Source organism: Microcebus murinus, chromosome 9 (assembly GCF_040939455.1).
Source record: "Microcebus murinus isolate Inina chromosome 9, M.murinus_Inina_mat1.0, whole genome shotgun sequence".
In the NCBI taxonomy this organism is placed as follows: domain Eukaryota; kingdom Metazoa; phylum Chordata; class Mammalia; order Primates; family Cheirogaleidae; genus Microcebus; species Microcebus murinus.
In genome coordinates this window covers 16,184,126-16,208,748 of record NC_134112.1, presented here as the reverse complement: position 1 = coordinate 16,208,748, position 24,623 = coordinate 16,184,126, and the positions used below count along the sequence as shown (strand labels likewise).

Here is a 24,623-nt window from a genome sequence, read left to right as displayed (position 1 = left end):
TTGAGGGCATTTTTCCTTTACAATGCTAGGATGTTATCAAGGCTCAAGGTCAGATCAGGAGAGTGAATTTTGACTCTATGTCCTAGGTGGACATGCTCAGGCACGAGTTGCCCGACGTGGACCCTGAGTGCTGTGGTACTTTAGGGAGGAGAGAGGCCAGCGAAGTTGGAGAGATCCAAGAGATGAGACTCTTAACTGAGTCTGGATGCGTGGATGGAATTTGGATGAGCAACAAAGAATCTTACACTCAGGCACATTAAGGCGGTGATTCTCAAGGTGGGTTTGTATCAGAATCACCCGAACCACTTATTATTGGCATCGATTTCTGGGTCTCTCCACAGATTCAGATCTGGTGGTCTGCGATGAGGCTCTGGACAACAGTGGCCTGAGCAATCTCCTCAGGTGGTTATGAAGCTGGTGGTTGGGTGGCCGCTTGTTTCTCATCCCATGTTTCTAAGCTTGGTGCCTCCTGCCATTTGCTTTTCAGATCCTAGGTAGGGACAACTGGAGCTTTCGAGGCTAAAGTGCCAGTTTTCTTGTGCTTCAGTGTGTCAGGCACCATCCTTGGCCCTGCCTTTCATTGGTCCTTAAAGCATAACCCTTGTTTGCTAAACCAAAGATCAGAGAGGCTGAGAGACTCATTCTCAGTGGTGGAGCTGGTGCTGAGCCTCACATTCTTGCCTCTGTAGCCTATACCTCAATTTTAATAGATGGTTGAGTTGATAGTCTGGAGGTGTAGGAAGATCCTTGGATTGCCTTTTGAATCATCGAAATGAGATTATGTGATCAGGATAAATTTAGTGCAGAGTGTATTTTGCTATGTTTTACCTTTTTTTTTTGAAAAATTAAGGTTACGAGGTGAATGTGGAAATTGGAGTTCAGTACCATAGCATTGGAGAGGCATTCGTGTCTGGCCTTAGCTGCCAATTCCCTTTTTATAGACTCCTCTTTCAGCAAGGCACACCGTAATGTCCCAACTGAACACGAAGATCACCTCCCTGCACCATGTCCGATTATCCCCGCTGCAGCTTGAAGGTGGAGAGATGAGGTGAGGTGTATGGTAGCAGAGGTTCACTCCGAACCTTTCCCACCACGTGCTAGGCCACTGCTCTCAGTCCTTTCTCCAAATGTGAAAAACAAATGTGTGCAAGGAACCGGCACACATGCATTTTTGTGATTTTATATATTTAGTCCAATATCACACAATGATATTTTTCAGGTGAATTAATGAAACAAACCTCATAGTCCTATAATATACACATTAATTTACAGCATATACCTAGCAAATTGGTATTAACGGATCAACACCTAAGTGGACATATAAGAATAGCATTTATTGGGTGTCGGGCGGGTGGGAGGGGGCAGGAAGGGATGAGTATATACAAACGTAATCAGTGAGATGTGCAACGTTTGGGGGATGGTCACGCTTGAAGCTCTGACTCGAGGGGGGAGTTGGGGCATGGGCAACATACGTAACCTTAACATTTGTACCCCCATAATATGCTGAAATAAAAAAAAATTGTACCCCCATAATATGCTGAAATAAATAAAAATATATATATACCCAGTTTCTACATATTTTTATGGATAGGTGTAGAAAATATTCCAATGATCTCACAAGTATATTATCTACATCAGATGGAATTTGAAGCCAGATTTTCAAATCTTTAATATTGCCATTACCCAATGCTTTGTTTTAGAAGAGTATGACTTATGTTTTTTCTCCTACAACCAAGCTTACTTTAAACCTTACTTGCCCCAGGAAATCCTGTCTGATTATATCCAGCCTGGATACTTTATTCTTCTAGTCCAGCCAGCGTTTGTACCTTTGGCTTGTGCTAGAACGCAAATATACACCCCATGGTGCATGGAGCTATGTCATTGTTACGGCGGATACACTCCGAGGAGTATATTCAAACTCAGGCAGAGTAAATCTCATGATTTATTGTGATTGGGCAAGGGAAAACAAGTCTCCCAAGTGCTCCAAATGGAATACAGAAGAAAGAGAATGTATGAATATTTTCCCTAAGTCTCTTTCCTTCTCCAACACCTTATTGAATATTTACGAAATAGTAATAATAAATATAAATAAATAATAATAGGAAAATAGTAATCTCTCTCTGTATATATATATATTTTATGTTTGAGTAGGTTGTTGGGAGGGCAATGGAGGGAGACTTGCTTCATGACCCAAGGAGAGACCTCTGAGAAACACCTTTCCACCTTGGATCCACTCGTCCACCCTTCTACTTCACCCCCTACCCAGAGTTGCCAAATTTAGAAACTAAAAATACAAGACTCCCAATTAAATTTGAAATTTTAGATAAATGGTAAATAATTTTTAGTATAAATATGTTCCCAATATTGCATGGAATATTTATGCAAAAATAATTATTTGTGGTTTATCTGAATTTCAAATTTGACTGGTATCCTGCATGTTATCTGTCAAGATCATGCACACATCTTTAAGGCTCAGAGTTATCACATGGTGAGTATTTTGGTTTGACAGAATTGGATTTAATTTTCTTCTCAACCACGTATGAGCCTTTAGAAAATTTGCTTAACCTAGAGGTATAATAATTCATATGGTAGAGAGTTGTCTAAGGATTAAAAGGAGAGAATGCAAATAAACCCCCTAGCTTAGAGCCAAGATTAAGCAATTGCTCAACAAATGTTAGTCAAATGTTTATTTTCTTTTTTTCCTTCAACTTTTTCCAGTTCTTCCCTGACCTTTCTAGAAAGAATTAAGTACCCTCTCTCTCCCTCCAAAGAGGTTCTACTATTTCTGTTACCACATTTATCTTAGGTGGTTTAAAGCCTGTTTTATAATAATGATAGTATAGACATATCAATTTCTTTCTTTTTTTAATTAGTGTTTCCCAGTTGTAGCATTTTTTTCTTTTCTTTTTTTTAGATTTTTTTATAGAGACAGGGTCTAGCCATTGCCCAGACTAGACCTGAACTTCTGGACTGAAGTAATCCTCCCCGTTTGGTCTCCCAAAGTGCTAGAATTACAGGCATGAACCACTGCATCTGGCTCAGTTATAATTTTTTAATATATTCTTTCCTTTCTGGGTCCTTTTGTTTAAGATGTATCTAAGTAATGGATGTCTAATGGATTTTTAGATATTAAGTGTGATCATCTTTTTAAAAAAAATTATGGAGTTTGGTATGCATAAATTATTTATTAATGAAATGTGCATCTATTTCTACCTTTTAATTTTTTTGCTATTTATATAAATTTTTGTAGGTTTCATTTTTTTCTCCGTCCTTTCCTTTCTTCATCCTTCACTCGCTCCCTTCCTATCTCTCTTCTTTCTTTTCTTCCTTCCTTCATTTCCTTTTTTAATTTTTGAATTAATTAAGCTTGTATTTCTTCAGTTTCTCTCTCTCTCTCTCTCTTTACCTTTACCAGTTTGGGAGATTTGCAATCTATTTCTATTCTTTTAGTGCTATCAAATAAATATGAATTTCCATATAAATTTAAGAAACCCAAAGTTGAGCAATGTCTTACTTTCTTCCCGAACAATACACATACCTTGGAAAACACTGATAGAAAAGGCCTTCCCAAGTTATTTAATATTGTTGCCTAGTATTTTAGTATTGTTTTGTGCTTTAACCCAATAAACTAGATGTTATTATTATTGATTTATGCAAAATATGTTTCAATTTACCTATATATTGGCAGTGTTTGATTCATCTTTTTTCCTTTATTAGATTTTCCTCCTCGTGTAACTTTTCTTCGTTTTTGAACTTATGCTCCTTGAGTTCTTTAGTAAGGGTAAATCGCTACTATTCACTTTCCAGCTTTGTTTGCAAAGGTCTTTACTTGGCTCACATTCTTTGCTAGGTATACATTGTAGGTTAAGGGTTATTTTCACTCATTGTTTTTAGGATAATAGGCTACTCTCTCCTGCCTTCCACTGCCACTTTTAGGAAGTCTCCTGTCTGTGTAAAGGATTTTTCTTTTTAGTGATCTGTCTTCTTAATAGGCTGCTTTAATATCAGTTTCTTTCTCTGTGGTAGTATTTTGCAGTTTCACTCTGTTGTGTCTTCTATGCTTATGGTTTCTTTTTAATTCATCCTGCTTAAGAACTTTTGACCTTACCAAATCTAATGATTGATATTTTTTTATCAATTCTGGAAAATTCTCAGCCATTATCTCTCAAAAAATGGCCTTTACTTTGCTCTCTGTACCATGTATTCTGGGACAACTTTCACCTCTGGTGACTCCTTTTTTGTGATCCCATCTTTCTTGAGGAACAAGGCAGAGTTGTTAAGAAACAGAATTGAAGCCAAGCTCTCTGGGTTGAACCGATAGCTCTAAGTCTTTGTATGTATATGAAATTGGGCAAGTTTCTTAGCCTCAGTTTCCTCAGCTCTAAAATGAGGAAGCATTAGTATCTACTTCGTAGGATTGTTGTAAGGATTACAAAAGAAAATATGTGTAAAGTGATATGAAGCTTGCACAGTGTATTTGTTCTTATTTTGTTTTCTGTGTTGCATTCTCAGCAATTTTTAAATCTCTATTATACAGTGTACCAATTTTTATTTTTTTTCTAATATGTCCTTTGAGATTCTGGTTCTATTGATATATTTTTCATTTTCAAAATATAATTTTCCAAGGGTACTTTTGGATTATTTTTCAAAATGCCTGGTCATTTGAAAAAAATTGTTTACTTTTTTAAATTTTAGCTTATTATGGGGGTACAAGTGTTAAGGTTACTTATATTGCCCAGCCCTCCTCCCCCCCTTGAGTAAGAGCTTCAAGCATGTCCATCCCCCAAATGTTGCACATCTTACTCGTTGTGGTTGTATATACCCATCCCCTCCTCCCCCCTCCCACCCTCCCGACACCCGATAAATGTTACTCCTATATGTCCACTTAGGTGTTGACCTGTTAATACCAATTTGCTGGTGAGTACATGTGGTGCTGGTTTTTCCATTCTTGAGATACTTCACTTAGTAGAATGGGTTCCAGCTGTATCCAGGAATATACAAGAGGTGCTATATCACCATTGTTTCTTAAAGCTGAGTAGTATTCCATGGTATACATATACAACATTTAATTAATCCACTCATGAATTGATGGGCACTTGGGTTGTTTCCATAGCTTTGCAGTTGTGAATTGTGCTGCTATGAACATTCAAGTGCAGGTGTCTTTTTCATAAAGTGACTTTTGATCTTTTGGGTAGATGCCCAGTAGTGGAATTGCTGGATCAAATGGTAGATCTACTTGTATTGCTTTGAGGTATCTCCATATTGCTTTCCACAGAGGTTGAACTAGTTTGCAGTCCTACCAGCAGTGTAGGAGTGTTCCTGTCTCTCCACATCCACACCAGCATTTGTTGTTTGGGGACTTTTTGATTAAGGCCATTCTCACTGGAGTTAAGTGATATCTCATTGTGGTTTTGATTTGCATTTCCCTGATGATTAGAGATATTGAGTAGTTTTTCATATGTTTGTTGGCCATTCTTCTGTCTTCTTTAGAAAAGTTTCTGTTCAAGTCCTTTGCCCATTTTTTGATAGGATTGTTTGATTTTTTTTCTTGCTCATTTTCCTGAGTTCTAAATAGATTCTAGTTATCAGCCCTTTATCAGACGTGTAGCTTGTGAAAATTTTCTCCCATTCTGTGGGTTGTCTGTTTGCTCTCTTGACTGTTTCTTTGGCTGTACAGAAGCTTTTTAATTTGATCAGGTCCCATTTGTTTATTTGTGTTGCTGTTGTAATTGCCTTTGGGGTCTTCGTCATAAATTCTTTGCCTAGACCAATGTGTAGAAGAGTAATATATTCTTTTATTTTTTATACATTTGCATATGCATTGGCATTTGCTTCAGCCAGATACCCAGAAACTCTAGATATTTCAAATTAAATTTTCAACATGGGATTTTTTTTTTTAGGCCCACTGACTAAAGATTCCTTTCTCTAATCTGTGAGAAGTCTGGATTATAGTTATGAATTGTTTGGGGAGAATTTATTTTTCCCTTCCACCTGAAGCTAAAGCTGAGACAAGCAAGTATACTGTGTTTTTCCCTGAGGTAGGATTTTTGCCAAGTATATTACTTTTCTTGGGTTGTGGCTTTGTGTGGTTGGGTCTAATTTGACTTTACACGCCACATGGGACCCTGGCTTTGTCTCCTGTCCTGTGTACACTGGTCTGTTAACCTGAAGGTTCTAGGTCTCCAGGACTGACAGATACTTTCAGATCAGCCACTTTCAGTACTCACCAGCTTACATTTCTGGGTTTATGCTTTATAAAGTTATTTTTTCCAACTAAGATGTTTTATTTACTTCCAACTCTTCCATGACTTTAAAAAAGATGTTTAAAAGATAATTCAGCATTTTAAGAATACATTCTACCGTGAACTGAGCTCAACACTTACTATATTGTCCTATGAGTTCCATATCTCAGTTATTAAATTCTCAGTGACAAGCTCAGTACTTGTTATGCAATTGGCACTCTAATATTTGTTGAATAAATGAAAAAATATAGGTACAGTTGAATATATCTTTGGTATCATTTAGATATTTCTTTAAGAAGCTGAATAAAGTTTACTTTAACATCTATTATAAATAATTCAAAAATATTAAATCTGGAACAATCTGTTAAAGCTCTGAATGGAATATAGACCTCAACCTGCAGCTTTAGGAGTTGGACAGTCCACAACTTAGGAATAGGATTAGTTCCAAAAATTTGTCTGAATTCAGCGGTTTGCTTTTTGAAGAGTATTTTTCTCTATAGAGAACAATATAATGAGTGAGATGTGCACCGTCTGGGGGATGGTCATGCTGGAGACTCAGACTTGTGGGGGGAGAGGGGCATTTATTGAAACCTTAAAATCTGTACCCCCATCATATGCCGAAATAAAAAAAATAAAAATAAATAAAAAAAACTATTTGATCAAAAAAAAAATGTTGGTTTGATCACAAGACTAACCTATGTAAGCCATAATTGATAAATTATTTATACTGCAGCATAAATACATCTAGAGAATGTGTTTTTCATTTACAATATTATTTCTAAGACCCCAGCAGAGAAAGGAAATTCTGGGGAGCATGCTACGGAAGGGGGAACTACCTTGTGTTAGTTGTCCTAAGGAAGGTACATCCATAAATACAGGGTTTTTACATTGGAAATTGCCTGTACTGGCCTCTTCTCAATGTGTTGGAAAAACAAATTGAAGGAAAGGAATACAGTGAGTTCTCTGACTTGATAAATCTGATTTAAAGTGACTTTGCAATGAAGGTCTGACAGAAAAGAGACCAAAGTTGACGATGATTTTCCTCCTTGGATGCCTACTGAGAAAATATTTGGAGAGAATTTTAAAAATATAGATACTGAAATCCTATTCCCAGAAGCAAGGGCCAAGCATCGCTGTTTTTAAAAAGCTTCCCAGGCAATTCTGCAGTGCAGCCAGTACTGCTACATCAGCTAGGCTATCACGAGAAAACTGAAACCGCTCTAGGTGTTTCAAACAGGAAGGGATCTAACGTAGGGAATCAGAGGCTGCAACAGCACTGCAAAGGCTGAGAGAGTGAAGATCAGAGAAAGCTGTTGCTCCTGTTCCAGACATCAGGGAATGTGTGAATCTTTGGAAACCACCACTGAAGCCTGCAGCTGCTTATGCTTCAAGATGGGTGGGTTAGAGGGAGCCATTGGCAGAACTGCAGGTCTCCTTTCTTTTGACACTGTTGGGCCTGCCTGCTGTTGACACAAGAAAAGTAATGGCTTTTTTTCAGTTCTACCCACACACTGTCAAATGTTACCTCTTATTATTGGTGCATCTAACACTAAACCCTGTGGCAAGGGACTCTAGGGGCTGCATAGAAGAAGTAAAATGGTGCAAATCTGTCAATAGATTGAGAACCACTGGTTTGGGATAGGTGAACTTCCAAAATTTAAAACACTGATGGATTCAGGCACATCAGTATACTCTGAAAATGAAAATACTTACACGCATTTTTTAACAGCGTTTATCCAGATTCAAGAAGAAGGCTTGAGGATAAATTCTCCCAGTGAAGACAACTTTTTTCAACCCTCCATGCTTCTGTAAGTACCAGGAGGAAGTGGGAATATCTCCTCCCAACCCCCCACACCTCTTTTAACTTTAATGGTGATACTAATGAATTCACAACTCAATGGCAAAAAGAATCTATAAGAAGATTCTACTCTAATGGATTAAAGGCAACACTTGGCAGAAATTCAGGTGAATCTGGTGTTCAAATGAAGAGGTTTAATGATGGGTGTCAGTAAAATGTGACTATAAAAAGGGGAAAAATGTGTTGGTACCGAAGTTCATGTTCTTTGCTTTCCACACCACTGCCTCTCTGTAAGCAAGCGACCGTGTGAATTTTGTAGGGTATTTTTTTAAATACATTTTTTTTTTCATACAAATCTTAATAACTGACCATAGATCCTTGCAAAGAAGCTGCACATGGACAAAGGACAATAAGAGACCTTCCTATCTTGGTGCTTTCCCTTTGCTCCCTCCTGAGAGCAAGCACCCACCCACCCAGTGAGTTCCCCACTTCTCGTTCACTCCACTGCCTCTTCCTCTTTCTCTTTCTTTCCTTCCCTTTATGTCCTTCCTGTTAAAAAATATCTGGTGGTAGAGCCAGGCAGAGCTGTGGTCAGACCCATGTGGCATTTCTCAAAAGCAGAGTAACCTCAGACACTGTGCCATGAGAAAAATATCACAGTACAGGCAGCCAGCTGGATCCTGAACCTCCCAGAACTTCTTCTGTTTTAATAATATTAAATGTTTACTACTTGCCAAGACTATTTAAGTAAATTTAGTGCCTAGAACCATGATTTGCAAATACTTAGTACCTAACAAGGTAGATGATGTTATTATCATTATCCTCCTTTTATAGATGTTGGTTTAGAGATATTAATTAACTTACTCAATTTCAGATAGCTGATATTCAGATCAGGTGGTAAGCATCTCATTTTGTCCTGAGTTTTCCTGATGATAAACATTTGTATGCCTCTAATTGTGGCATTATCATTTATGAAGGTCATTGGCAAACTAGAGTGTCCAAATAGCCTGGCTATATGAGGAAGGTCATGGAAACCATACCATCTTTATTACTTTCATCAACAATAAGCATTTATCAGTCTAATCTCTATGCCAAGTCCTATGATGTGTTTTATGTAGATTATCTGCATGCAGACAAAACATTTAGTACAGCTTCATCAAATAGGTAACATAATCATCCCAATTTACAGATAAGGAAAATGAAGTATAGGGATATTAAGTAAGTTTCCCAAGATGGCCCAGCTAGTAAGTGACAAAGGCAAGATTCCAGAGACAACGCCTATAGTCATTGACCATGCTAGCCTTAGTTACTTGCCTGAATAAGAAAAGATGGCAGGGTATAGAGGAAGATGGAGTTTGAGAGCAAAGAAAGAAGATGGAAAGATTCAGTTGGTGAGGAAATATCAGCTAGAAAGCAAAAATATTTACATTGTAAAGCTTCTAAGAACACAGCTATGACTACAACGGGTTGTTATAGGGAGATCCACTTCTGTACAACATGATAAATAACTATCCAGCAATTATTGTTCTCTAAAAATACCACAGACTGCCTTTAAAACAGAGTGTGGATTTTCTGGCCCTGGAAGTTTCCAGATATTAAAGAAATTTGCTAAATGGAAGAGAACATTGGAGAGTGTCTGTGACCTCTAAGATACTTTGGATATAGAAGTTAGCTCATTGAAACCGTCACAGCAGCCCAACAGATTTAAGGAAATAACTTTATTAGTGGCCACACTGAAGCATAATGAGAGCAAGTGGGTGAATCGAGATAAAGCATTAATTTAGTTATTTAACTGAGCTCAGAGTCTAGTCTCCATTTTTGCCACCATTTATTTCAAACTGTCTCCTGACAAATTGCTTGGGAAAAGAGCTGGGTAAAAGCAACAGTGTTTGAATGAAGCATAGAGTTGCTGTTCTTGAATTTATTTTTGTACGAGGAAGACACACTTCTTCCTCCATGGTTTAGAAGAAGTACTGTCATGGTGGTGACCATGCAAGGTGTCATTTTCAGAGAGTGGTGAACACTGAAGCTGACCTTACAAGACCTGGAAAAATCAGCACTCTTATCATATCTGAGGGCAGTACTATCACACTGTGCTTGCAGCAAAGTTACAGTTCCTTCCAGGAAAAGGCAGATTGCTTCAGGAAACTAGGGAGGGGGAACTAAGAGGATCCACGGGGTATTGACCCCATACAGACAGGGTCCTTCCCTTGCATAACCATTAACTTCATTATGTAAGAGCCACCCAGAGAGGTAGAAGAGCAATAAGATGTCAAAACCCAAATGTCTTACTTAAAGTATCCACTTAAATAAGTCATTCTAATGGCTACCATTTTTATGTTTCATAGATGCATGTTCTAGTAGAGTATCTCACCAAAGCCTTCTCCACATTTTATGTACAAAGGAAACTATGAACTTAAAGCTTATGAGGGCTTTTTTTTTCATATATAGTATCTCATTTATTTTCTAAATGACCCTGAGATGGAGCTGTCATTAAACTATATTTTAGTGGAGCCACGGAAAATTATATGTAGATACCAAGCTATAGCACCTATATTGAGTGTATCTAAGACTATTGTTTTGTTTCTGTCATAAAAGTCATTATCGTCAGACAAGTACAAAATATGGGGCATTTTTGCATGGTGGAGATAGAAGAACCAATAGTTTAAAAATATTGTTATGATTATGAAAATAGTATTATTGCAGAAAATTTGGAAAATATTGTATACAAAAAGGAAGAAATAAAAATTATTCGTGATCCAATTGCCTGAAGCAACCATGCTTAAATATTTGGCATAGTTACTTTCAATAAATACATATATTCAGATTATATAGTAGAGAGTATATTGTGTATACAGCATTGTCTTCTTTATTTATCATAGAAATATTCTATTTTTTTTAGTATTCTTAGTAAGCATCATCATAATGGCATAGTAGATCATGTAATTGCAGCATAATTTACTTAATTTATTGTTTACAAATCTCTTTGCATATAGTGTATATATTTTGTACCTATTGCTGGTATTACTTTTTGCAATTCCTAGAAGAGGGGTTGCTACCCAAAAGAGCATGATTTCTGTCAATGAACTTGCCACACGTTGCCCGACTGATTATTAGAAATGTACCAATTTCAGCGCTAATGAGCAGCATCACCTTATCTTTGCCAGCATTGAAGATTGTCACAATATTTTTAACTTACTAATTTTATAGATGAGAAAGATATTGTTTTAATTTTCACTGTGCATGATCGCTTTACCTTGTCAACGCAACTCGTTAAAGACATGGTAAAAGAAACCTCTGTAAAAGGCAGTCTGAAGTAGATGTTTCCCTCCAAGGGCAAAGATTAGACAATCACAAGTAACTCCCAACGGGTCAAGGTAAGCACTAAAGGATGAGGGAGGCTTGGGTATTGGATAAGAGAGTAGGGAACACAGCAGCAGGGACTAATGCATGTCTGTTTGTCAACTTGCTTCTCCTTCTTCCATGCTGAGCTTTTTTTTTTTTTCTTTTCACTGAGGGAATTGAATGCCTGCTGTGTGCCCTGCATGCCTGCACTAGGCATTCTCTCAGCATTTGTTTCACAGTGTGGATTCCCTGTTCATGAGGCTTCTTTGCAGGGGGTGGAACAAGGAAGGGTTCCGAAAGGAGAAACTGAGAGTACTTGGTGATCTAGAGGATGCCCTGCTGGCATCGTTTCCTTCTGAGGCATTGAATTTAATCATACTTCACTTTTCATAATAGAATATGGAAGTATAATCATCTTTTTTGTTTGGACTTTTTTTTTTTTTTTTGAAAATGTGTTCTGCCCTTAATTTTTTGTTTTCAGATTACTAATTTAGAAATGTTATTATGGAAAATTTGGAATATATTGCACAGTAGAGAGCAATAAACCCATGTACCCATTAGTCAGCTACACCCAGCTGTGTACACTCCACTTAAGGCTGCTCTGGTTTATTGTCTCCCCTCCAACTCCTACAACTGCATCATCTAGAAGAAAATTCCAGAAAATCCCAGATGTGATATCATTATATGTATAAATATTTTGGTACATGCCTCTAAAAGGTGATGTTTGAAAAACTAAAATACTATTATCTTGTCTAAAATAATTACTTAAAAATCACCAAATTGCCAATTACAGTTCAAATTTTCCTGATTGTCTCATATATTTTTTCAGTTGATTTCTTGAGTGAGTTGCACACAAGATCTGTACATGGCATTTGTTGATTTGTCTAGTGTATCTTTTTAAAGGTATGATCCCACTCCCCTTTTATCCAGCAGGTGGCTCTGGTGACTTTGAGTGGGCAATGGTGTTTGATTGAATGCCCACAGTCTGGGAGCCAGGGAATCATTGTTACTCTGATGGTTACTATTTCCAGACAGAGCTAGGAAATAATAGAAAGGAATTTTTGTTTTGCTTACACAATTTTAATTGCATTTACTTATTTATATAACAGTATGACTTTTTCCCCTTGAGTATCAGAACTCTATATCTGCTTAGTCAAATGGTGTGATTATTATAACTAATAGGTTTCTAGGTTCTTTCCGGTGAGAATGGGAATGGCTTGCCATGTGATCTGGCTCTCAAAGTCTTCCTTTATACTTTGCAACAACCTAGGAATCAGAAAGGAAAAAAACGAAACAAGGGGAGAGACTGATGTTATTGAAGTAAACCACAGAATAATGGAGCTACAAGGATCTACTGAAAGCATTCAAGTTGACCTCTTCATTTTGTAGAAAGATACACTAACGCTGGAGAGGTGATTTGCTCAAGGTGATGCAAATCAATGGTTCTAAAATTTTAATATGACCACGAATCACCTGGAGGTATTGTTAATGCCTGGATGCTGATCCTTACTCCAGAGATTCTGATTCAGTAGGTCTGGGTGGGGCCCTGATGTTGATGCTACCAATGTACTGATTAATTTGAGTGGCACTGATCTACGCGTTGCCTAACAAACAGCCAAAGTGAGCATCTTCTTGCTGAAGTACAGATGAACTCAATTTGTGCTACCGGGGAGTAGATGCTAGAAAAATCAAGGCATGGCATCAGGAGCAGGTAAATTGTGAGTTGACTAGGTGATCATCTACCTGATGTGATACAAGAAGACAACTCAGCTACCTTCCCGAATCTATTGGGGTCTTCAATTTTTCATCACAGGTTCATGCCCTTGGGATAATTCCTTTTAAAAATAAGTTCTTAAGAAAAATTCTACCTTTCCTGGCAAATGTAAGCCATGGATCTCAATTTAAAACCACTTCAGACAACACCAGGAGATTTCATGTGAGTCTCCTAACTGGAGACAATCTTTCTCTGAAATCCCACAGCCTCTGCCTGTGTCCCTTTCTTGGCTCTGAATACTTCCTAGGAGATGTGTTTACACATTCTTGAACAGGGAGTGATCTAGCAACCTAAGTAACCCAGAGATGCAAATTTTTAACTCTAGACAAAAGAGCACACTGATTTGCCTGAATAAGGGCCTAAAGGTTTGATTAATTGTAGCCAGAAGTGACAGTGGGTTTAGAAAACTCAGTCTTCTCTGTATGGTAACAATAGGTAACAATAGATGACAGATACCTGCAAACTCAGGGAAGATGCGTACAGTTCATAACAATTCATATGTCTCAGTCTAAGAACCACCTTTGGGACTTTAAAGTTTCTGGAAGTTTTGTAATTCTCCCTGGAGATCTATCTTCCTCATGTCCTGTTACTTGATTAGCAGTAAAATCTGAAAATCCGAAAGGCAGATTCCAGAGAGATAGAATCTGCACTAGAAAGAAGTCCCAAGGAGAATGGGTGGAGCATCACTGGGGACTGAGACACTTTCTGGCCTTTGGGACATGAGCAAGACAGTAGCAGTTGGGTTCTCACCTAGGATTCCCTGATAACAGTAACTTCTTCACCTGTGTATTTCCTGGGCTCACCCCTCATTGGTGGTGCATGTTGTAGGGAGAAGCACCTAGGGTTAAAGGTGGTTAAGGGACTCAGGATGTGTTTGCAAGAGGGCTAGGTGGGACAAATAGTAAAGACTAAGAAAAAAAAAAGCAAAGAAAAGAAGGGTAATATGGTGATCAATTTTGCCTACTGAATATTGCTTTGGTTTGGACCATCGATGCAGAACTGCCATTTACTCCTCACACCACCTGCCGCTATTTCTCTGGGTAATGCATCACATCAAGAATGTCAGGTCATGAATCAAAGGTGTTTTTATTTTTATTTTTTTAAATGAAAGAAATCTGATACCTGAAAGATGAGAAAGAGTGGTTACCCTTCTGGTAGCAATGCATGAGCATATGGGGACCATAATTTAAAAGACAAGATGCTTCTTCAGAACACTGTGTTCAGTTAGCCACTGCCAGCAAAGTGCTGCATAATAAGTCATCTCAAGACTCGATAGCTCAGAGCGAAATCATTTATCCCCTTGCCCCTAGGTACTGGCTGAGCGTCAGCTGATTGGTCTAGGCTAAGTTGGGTCTGGTGTCTGCTGACTCCCGCAGGCTGTCCTGGGTGGCTTTGCTCCTCTCCGTGTGTCTTCCTCTGGGATCGGGGACCTCATCTAGCATGCTCTTCTCACGGTAATGATACAGGCACAGGTTAGATGTACAGGAACACCACTTCTCAAGGCCTAAGATTAAACCTGGCACAATGTGACTTCCACCTTGGTCTATCGGCCAAAGCAAGTCACCTGGCCAAACACAAAATCAAGGGGGCCAGAAATACATTCTGTTCCCGTGGTGGGAGAAACTGCAAACTCACATGTCAGGGGTGTGCATACAGCAAAGGGGTGAAGAATTGGGCAAATAATGCTCACAACACGAACACACACACACACACACACACACACATATAATATATTACCAGTTAAGTTAAAGATTATTACATATAAGGAAGTTCAGATAAAAGACCATTGGATTCAGTTTATCTGTAAGAAAGCATAATTTATAATGCTTTCTTATGAATAAGCTGTTAAAAAAAAACTTCAGCCAATGTGTCCATATCTGGTTGGTCTTGTCCAGATTCCTTTTGTTCTTTTGCTGTCTAGATTCTTTTAATTCTTTTTCTGTGTTCTGCATGGTTCCAATGCTTCATTGTCCACATCGAAACTTATTAGTCAATTAAAATTCTTAGACTCTGTATTTGCACTTGTTCTGTCACTTTAAATATACGCTGTCTTTAAAGTTGCCGCTAAAGGGCCTGCGATTCACTCTCAGAATACCCACCAGTTATATATTGACATGACTAAAACCTTATTTTTCTCCTTGAATATTCTGTGTAATTTTAGTTGCCACTCTTAGAGAGTCTCGTAATGCAAGACTCTAAACAGGATCCTTTACATCTCTGTTGTATTATTTAACCCTTCCAACAATTCTGCAATATTGATAGTGTAATCCACATTACATACACACAACTAAACTCAGGGAGATTAAATAAATTGCTTGAGACCAAAGTCAGTTTTAGCATCAGAACTCAAATACAGTTTGGCTGCAATTTTTCTACTATTTTCCACTTGTCTTTTGTTTCATCATCTTCCTCCCCAAGCCCCACACTTGGATTTCTAGATTTTCTTCTGAGATACAATCAATAGGAGGTTTTCTGCCAGATTTTTTTGGTGGCAAATTTTAGTGCAATCCCTTTTTACTCTCTTGAGAACCTATGGGTTTGGCAAGGCACCAATTATTATTATTATTATTATCCTTTATAAAGCTGAGGCAACTAATACTTTGACATGAAGAGATTTACGCAGTCAATAAGTGGTGGGGCTGGGATGCAGCCTCAGCATATTTTTCTCTTATATTATCTAAATTACTATGTTTAATCATGGTGATTAAAGGTATGATAGTCTACACTTATTGTTAATGGAACTAGGCAGTAAACTCGGACTCCAAAGGAATGCATTCTTGATAAGGTTTTAAAAAAGTATGGAAATAATAATAGAGTGAGTGTTCCTCACATTGTAACAACATAAAAATAAGTTGGTAGAAGATTATTATTATGCAGTCATGTGGTCTACTAAGTTCTAGAGCATTAGATTTGTAATAGGATTTTTTAATAACTTAGGACTTTTGGTAACTAGTTGATTATGCAACTTCATGGACAATTTAAATTAAAGAATAATCCAAAAAGAAGCCAAACTAACTTGAATTTATCTAAATAATCTTGAAGAAAGGAAATTGGAGTTTTTCCCTTATGTTGTCCTCCTTTTCCAATGAACACATTTTGCTGTAAAGAGATGGCCAAAAATCAAGTTTATTTTTCTTTTCGTTGTTTTCATTGCCATTTGTGTAGCAAGCACTGTTACGCCATGGGTGGTTAGTCTGCTATGTGGAAACAGGATGTAAGCTGTTAGGTACTTCACAAAGACTTCTCATTAATCTGTCTCAAGCACGAAATGTTTTGAAGAGCCCAGTGAGTCCTGCTATGGGTTAGTTTTATCCTCATGAAGGTTGAAAGATGAAATTCACTTCCTGGGTATTATTTGTCTTTATCCTGAATTCTGCAAAATATATTATAACAAGAATTATGGACTATTGATATTTATTGGTGGGTTTTTTTGTTTGTTTTTTGTTTTTACTTTTTAGGGAAAAAAGAGCTTTAGATGAGAGGGAAATGGAAGTGAAACTATTGATATTTTTGGAGTGGCTGCTCAGAATCCAGCCTTCTGCTGGATGCTTTATGTCATTTTATTTCATTTTCAGTCCCATATTACACATGAGGAAACAATGACATTTTGATTAATGCAAACTAGATAGAACTCAAGCTTTTTTTTTTTTTTTACTTTGATGGGTTCCAAATTTGGTAGGACCTTCTGTCTCCTGTTTTCTTTCATATTAAAACATGGATCCTATACCAGATACCTAAACGTCTGTTGCCAGAAGATATTAGCATCAGGAGCTGAGTATTAGTTAAATATATTGACTTCTGTTACGGTAGTAAAATGTCTACAGCATGTCTAGGCCTCAAATACACATATTCCACTACCTAAATCAAATGAATATGCCTTTGCTCAGCATTCCTAGAAAGAGTGCTGAAATTCATTCTGATTGGACCATCTTAGGTCTATGTCCATCCTGAACTAATAATCGTGATTAGTGGGGAGGTGGCGGTGAAATGTGCTGCTCAGTTTAGCTCAGCCCACGTGAAGAATCCCACCCTTGGAGTTGAGACATGGAGGCAACGTCTTCACAAAGACATGGATCTTGAAATGGAAATAACAGGTTTTGAGGACAGCAGACATGGGAGTGTGGGGAGAGTGGCAAACACAGCTTCCCCCAACATCATTCATTCTTTTAGTGAAGCATCTAGAGAGCAGCGTTGCTGAGAACTATGGGGAAAACTGAAAAGAATTAGACATAGTTCCTGTCCTGCCTAGGAATATGTCTATCATTTATTATGGAGAAGGAGGAGCTGAATTAACAACTATAATCAAAACTTGAAATGATGTGATATAAAAGTGGCAACTAACTATTAGGGTGGGTAGGAGAACTACTTTTTGGGGGAAATAATGGAAAATTATGGGGGGATGTGAAAGATGACTTAGAACACGAAGGACTACTTAGAAATATTTTTAGCCATGCTTGATATGTTGCTGAGAATGGAAAAAGAGATTAGAAGAGGTGATGCTCAGGGCTTTAATGGAAAATATAGGGCTCCAAAGAACAAAAATTACCCAATTTCACTGTTTTATTTGGAATAAGGATGCCTTCCAATGAGGATGGTTAAAAAATTAGAAGCGTGTGGACAAAAGTATCATTTCTTGTTGGCTGAAAGGGGTAACTTTTGTATTCTTTGTTGAGTTAGCTCTGTTTGGTAAGGAAACCAGTGTGCTACAAAGCATGTTTTCTCTCCATCTATATGGTTCCCTTTTAAGAATTTCTATTTATAGTTGAATAAATAGTTATATAAGTAAAATTTGAATGACACTTATTTACTTATATCTCTTTTGTTCTAAAAGAGGACATAAAGTACCGGATCTTTCAGCTAAGTTTTCAACTCAAATTCTTTGTTTCTACATATTAAGGGGAGGGGTTTCGTTTACAGACTGGAGAAGGATAAAGTGCCTGCCAAGGCGCTGAAGGTGTTGTGAGCATTTCGTAGGGCTGAGCTCTGTATAATGTTCCCTGGAGGGGATGTGGGAGGTTCCCCTAGTTAATGTGTCTCAAATTTCCATGATGATCATAAAAGAATAAGGCCGTGTCTAATCCATGAACACATCTGGTGGCGGATGGGCTTTGCTTATTATGGGTGTTTCCTACTAAGGTTAAAACTTACTTCATTTTCTAAACACATAATAGGTATCACCAGGGAATGTGGCCCAGAAAATGCGGATGAGGCCTTGTGAGAGGGCCAATGAACAACTATTCTCAAATCTAAGAAAGAGAAAAGCTATACTTCTTTCTTCTAGTCTTTAGACTAGAAGACTTTAGTGTAGGGTCTAAAACCGAATGCATGAAGGAGAATTGCAAATATATTACTTACTAAAACCTCTCTTCTCCCAAAAAGTTAAGTGAGTTGAGGGCATATCTGAAAAATGAGGACTAGATGGTCCAAGTCTAGGTGGAGGTTGTGTATTTGCTGATTGATACATTTCAGGCCTTAGGGGAGAAGACCACATTGTTCATCAACAAACCTTTCAATGTTTGGTGTCTGCCCTTCATGGCTCATGCTACTTGATCCCCTGACATTTCTTGCCTCCTCCTTCTTTCCCTTCTTCTCTGCATGCCAAATCCTTTCCATCTTTCAGTTTTACTTCAAAGGCAACTTCTCCTAGGAAGCCTTCCTGGATTTTTCCTCCTCCCAATTTGGCATGTTCTCCCAGCACTATGCTCTCATGTATAGTGTAAGATATCTAGGCTATCATGTATAGTTACAGCTCTCTCTATGCTGTCTTATTCTACCTTCATATATTTCTGCTACACACGTTTGTCTCCTTCACTAAATCATAAGCTACTTGAAGGCCGACTGGTCTCCTTTCACTTTGTGACCCTCATTCATTACTGTACAGTTTTTATGCATCTCTTGGGCAAACACGTTTCTTAGATTAAATGTAATTTTTCATATTTCTTATAAATATAATTATTAAATATAATTGTGTAATAAATATACCAGGAAATGGATGCCACATCTCATAGCCTTGTGAAATATTTCTTCTTTTCTCTAAGCAGAAATAAGTCAATTATATTGAGAGTTTCCACCATTAAAAAGTTTATAACTAGTGCAGAAAGTTAGACGCCCAGAAAATTCAGCAACTTTTCAACAAAATGTTTGGTGTTTGCTGTGTACCCAGCATCATACTAGTGATGGACTAAGCACTCATGGTCATTGACCTCATGGAGTTTCTAGTCTAACGAGGAAAATGGTCAATCAATATGCAAGTTAACAAGTACATTTGCAGTTATACATTGATTTAAGTGCTATGAAGAAAATAATCTCAATTCAAGATGAAGTAGAAGCTTTGGAGGAGATGTGGGTTAGAAAGTCATTTCTGCTGGAGTGGCTGATTTAACACAAATGGAGTGATCCCTGTTCATGGAGCTTCATGCGGAAGCTGCTGATTGGCAAAGGAAACATGATGGTTGTCCTGAGAAGGAGTGAATGAGAGATGAACTGGTACTAGACCCCTGCCCATGTCCACTTATGTGAGCTCTTCTGAGATCTCAAGGGCGATAGAGATTGTGAAGATCTCCCTGGTTCCTTGCACCTTAGCTAAGGGACATTGTTAAGGCCCTGGACACACAGCAGCAGCTGAACAGCACTGAAGACGTGACGTTTCAAGCAGGGCTCAGATTCATGCTACTCTTCTGTTTTAGGATTCCCTGAGAAGTTTTATGCATGTGTGTGTGGCGGGGTGTGCATTATGGAGGCACGAAGAGTTAAGTTTACTGCTTATACGTGAGGACCTTCATTGAATGCTCTTAAATTTCTCCCGTGGTCTAGGAAGGCTGAGCTGTGAAGCATGTCCAAGTTGTACTTGAAAACGTCCATGCAGATCTGTATCTGTACCTGTATCTTTATTCTGACATCCAGAATCAGAGTTCGGGCCCAGAAAGAAATGCCTTTCGCCTTGGCACCCAAGACCACCACAAGATGGTGTTGGTTAAGTCTAAGGTGCAAGGAAGTCTGTGTGAACTAAGAGCTGCAGTAAGAGATGACCTCAAAAGCTGAGGCTTGGTCAAATCATAGACTCAGGAGTGGCCATCTCATGTGGCCATCAGATTCGGTGATGAGTTTTTTGTACAAAAATCTGCTGGGAAATTTTCTAATCATGTTTGGATATCTGCACCTCTTTTTCTTGCATCCAGCATTGATGGCCAGTAGCTTCCTCTGCCCATTCTAACTCTAACATGGACCTCACCCTGTGCTTGACAATGAACAAATGGGTCTTCATTGTCTTGTACAGAGGACCAAAATGCTCCTAGCAACTTAGTTCCTTTCTCCAAAATAATGACCCTCACCCTTTGCCACACACATCTGCGGGTCATGAGTTGCTGTTGCAAGGGTCTGAATCATCCAATCTCAGAGTTCACCTTGGCCATGTTTGGAATGTGCAGCTCAGAAGCAGCTGGGTGGCAAACCAGAAAAAAAGGGGCTAAGGATTACGTGGGAATTGCCTCCCTCCCCAGGGATTTTTGAGGAAAATTACTTCAACCCCTGTGGGATAGGGCAGGGAGTAAGCTATTGAAGGGAGGAGGTAAGGCAACGAGAGTGTGAGGCAGAGCTCTGATCTCTCCAGGGATTCCGTCAGGAATAAGGCAGGGCAAGGAAAGCACGAGCAGCCCTTGGAAACAGAGGCAGCAGGAATAACAGTGGAAGCGGCCCCCAGACAGCATCAGAGCCAGGCTGGAACTGGCATCTGAGGGTGTGGCTGGTGTCGGGAGGGTTGTTGACCAGAGAGGAACATCTAAACTGCTGCCGGGGCCCTGAAGTGAAGAAAAGAGTGCCAGAGGGAGCAGAGATGGACAGGGTTCAGGGAGATTTAACACCCAGCAGTGGCTGGGAGGGAAACTGAACCAGGAGGCGGACAGAAGACAGGCAGAGCAAGATGGGCATGACTCCAGCCTGGCGTTTCGAGAAGAGGGCCACACCCCAGCACTCATGTGGATCTCACTAGGCACAGAAGCTCACAGACACCAGCCCCTGATGCCCATGGATGGCTACATGTGGCCCTCTGGGGCTGAGATCATGAGTGGGGCCAATCTCTCAGCATGAGTTCTAGTCTCACAAAGGGGGAATTAAGGACGTAGAGTTCAAAGATGAAAAGAAATTAAGAAAATGGCTCAGGATTCTCTCTAGGACAAATTAAACTTTGGTAATTAAGTTTTTAATGCAGTTTTGTTTTTGTCTTACATTGCAATCTAATGAACTGCTTTTGAAACATTTATTGGCTTTAGAGAATATTGTGTGGGCCTGTTTTAATTACTTCTCCAAGTCTGCTAGTATTTAAATTAATTGCCATTAAATACCCTGATATCTGGTCACAGAGATATAAACAATGCAGTGGAAAAACAAGGATTGAATCCTATCCCTCTGCCCCCATCAGAAGAGTAGGGATGGAGTAGGGAAAGAATGTCAACCTTTTTTTCCCCACAGGAGGGGGACGTCTGTGCTACTGTGACCCTGTGATTAGGTGCAGAGCATTTGGGCTTCAGATTCAAACAGCCTGATGCTAACATTTCAGGGCTGTCACTTGTTAGCTCAGTGATCCTGGAGAAGTTGCTTAACTTTCCTGAGCTTCAATTTCTTCATTTCTTAATATCTGGGATAAAATTACCCATGTTTAGACTTCCTAGGAGGATTATAAGTAATGTATATGAAATTTCTATCATAGTGCCAGGAACCAAGGAGAGACTCAAGACCTGGACGCTATAGTTATCAACAAATTGTGCTGCAATAGATGCACCCATTACTAATGAGAAGGCATAAACCCAGAGGTACTTGGTACAGAAGATGGAATAAGGTTGAGCCTCAATAGATTTGCCTGGTTAATTTCTCAGGAACTTTGATTTGAGGGAGGTCTTACTGCTCCGAATGAGCTTATTATATATAAAGTTTATCTTGGAGGTGTGGTATTTTCCAACCATAGATATTGGTTAATTTTCCAGATGAAATACCCTCTTTCCCTTAATCAAGAAGCTCTACATTTTCTAAAACCATTTTCCATTGCTGGTCCTCCCCAGGTTTTCTGTTGGCATGGCAATTGAACTTGGCAGATTATACTGGGCTCCAAGACATATGTCAATGATTTCTCCAGGGCTCTATTCAGTTGTGAAAGAAAGGCAGGATTTGGACAGAACGCCTGTAGAACTTTTGGAAGAGTTTTCTTTCACTGTTGGCCTAGCTCGCTGAGGCCTGAGCATATGGGGTGTGTCTCAAGGGGCAATGAGTTACTTGGAGATGGTATTTTATCCAGAGCCTATTGTCTTGCTCTTTTCAGAATTTTGCCTACAAGATCAGCTAGTAAAGGTTGATGGCTGATTGAAGTCATCTGGATAATATATTGTAAAACACCTCCACTGGAGTAATTTAAATTAGAAGGCAAGAATAAACTTTTGACTTTAAGGAAATATTTTGTGGCTATCAATGTAATGCAATTTGGCACCATAAATCTATATCCACAAATATTTTTATGCCATAGGACCACTCTTTTTTGGACACCACCTTCTGGAAATAATCCAAAATATGTAAAATGCTGAGTTCATGAAAATATTTATTCTAGAGTTATTTATAACAACAGTAAGTTAGAAACGTACCGTCACTGAGAATTCGGTTAAGTATCTTTGGAGACATTTACTTTGGTAAGATGTTCTGCAATTGTCTAACAGTGAGAATCATCAAGTATGTTGATGCATTGATAGTGAAAAATATGGGTTTGAAAATAGAGATGCAATGAGATTATAATGATCTCTCTAATAATCTAACATAACGGCATGAAAAGATACTAGCAGAAAATATACTAATATTTAAAAGAGTGGAAACGTTCTGTTCATCTTCTAGTTTTTCTTCAGTGTCATTAATTTAGTTGCCTCTTTTTGTAATAAGATATTTTAAAAAATCAGAAATGCTGAGGGAAGAAAAGCAAATAAAACCCTGGTAGTTAGTCAGAAGAAACAGGCTCATGGCAGAGATGAGCCAGTGGACGGTTCAGCGTACGGAGTGGTCACAGTGCGAGGAAGGAGAAACTCCACTTGTGACTCACGCTCAGAGTGACTCAATGAAGTGATAACATGAAAAACAGCCTTCTTTGTGATTTCCTATTCTTGCTTTACTAGGTTTCGGTGTTTCGTGGGCCATAAGGAAGCTGGGAGGCAAGGAAGTCAGTTGCATTGTTGTCTGAAGGCCTCCTCGCTAAGCGTCCATACAGTCATGTCGATCTGACACGTTTCTCTGTCTTCCAGGGTTCAGTGAATTAAGTGGGCCAGGTGGTACGGTGAGGGTGGCAAGGCAGCCACGGCAGCAATGGGCACTCAGGAATTCCAGGAACATAATTCCTCAGATTTAACATTTCCTGGGAACAAAGAGCAATACCTGGACAACAAGAGATTTCTTTGAAGCAAGATTTCCAGCAAGGAGTTGGGGCTTATACGTGACGACCACAATTCACAGCGTGTTTCCATACCTATAGAACTGTGCAAAGCTCTTCTTGGGAGGGCGAAGGATGCTCTGCTCCTTATTTTGGAGAAAGCAGGTGGTGGCGCAGGTGTCTCGGGTGGCTTGTGGCTCTCACTCTGCACAGATGAAAAGCCTCTGAGTTTCAACCCCATGGGGCCCAGACCTCAGCACCCAGTCCCTTGTAGGGAACTAACTATAAGTTGTGTCCTCATCAGTTATAATGTCAGTGACAATGCTGAACTCCCCAAGGGAGGGGAGAAAGAATGGCTCAAACCCAGAATGCTGCTTGTTGGTTGAAATTGATGTTTTGGATGAGTGAGGCTGCAGATTTAACTTTATTAAAACCACCAGAACACGCATTTTTTACGATTGTAATTGAAAATTCTGGGGAGTCCTTTCAAAATTCAGAAATAGGATGTGCAAAGGAAGAGGACTGCGAGAAAGTACAAATAGGGAAAAGGGAGGGGGACTTTTTATATGCTACTGAGGCATATAATTCTCTCAAATGGGTTGCTTCAGAGTTGACATTTCTTTTTGTTGTTTCCCACACTGCTTGTGATACTTTCCAACAGATTTTTCTTTTAGGAACCTTGAGTCGGTCCGTAATATGGGAGCTGTCATCCTAGAGTCTCTCCTCAATTTATTATGGATGAACTGCTGCTTGGCTTTCCCAGAGTGAGCGATTAAAGTGACTGCTCCTATCTGTTTTCAACAAACACAACAAGACGTAATTTCTTCTAAGGACAGCTCAAAGGCAGGGAAGACATTTGTCCACCAACAACCTTTTCTCAGAACAGCCTGTTCTGCCGCTTCCAGCTGGGGCTGGATGTCCATCGCGGCTCCTAACTCGTGTCCTTGAAGTGAGGTAGAGGAGGGTGGGCTTAAAGCCTGGCTCTGCCACTCAGGAGCTGCCATCCGACTCGCTGGGCTTCTGCAGTCCCCCTGCAGCAGGGCTGCGTCAAGGGAATGCAGGACCTGA

The 24,623-nt window shown here is 39.1% G+C and overlaps 1 protein-coding gene across 2 annotated transcripts in view; it reads left to right on the top strand.

The window, feature by feature from the left end:
- The window catches only part of GPR141 (G protein-coupled receptor 141), a 66,534-nt gene that overhangs the window by 14,495 nt on the left and 27,416 nt on the right, over window positions 1-24,623 (top strand). Inside the window, exon 2 of one of the 2 annotated variants that reach the window (XM_012777582.2) lies at window positions 7,972-8,050. The exons of the other annotated variant lie outside the window; for it this stretch is intronic. The gene's annotated coding sequence lies outside the window, so the exon portion shown is untranslated. The remainder of the gene's footprint in view (window positions 1-7,971; window positions 8,051-24,623) is intronic. 2 annotated transcript variants of the gene reach the window in all.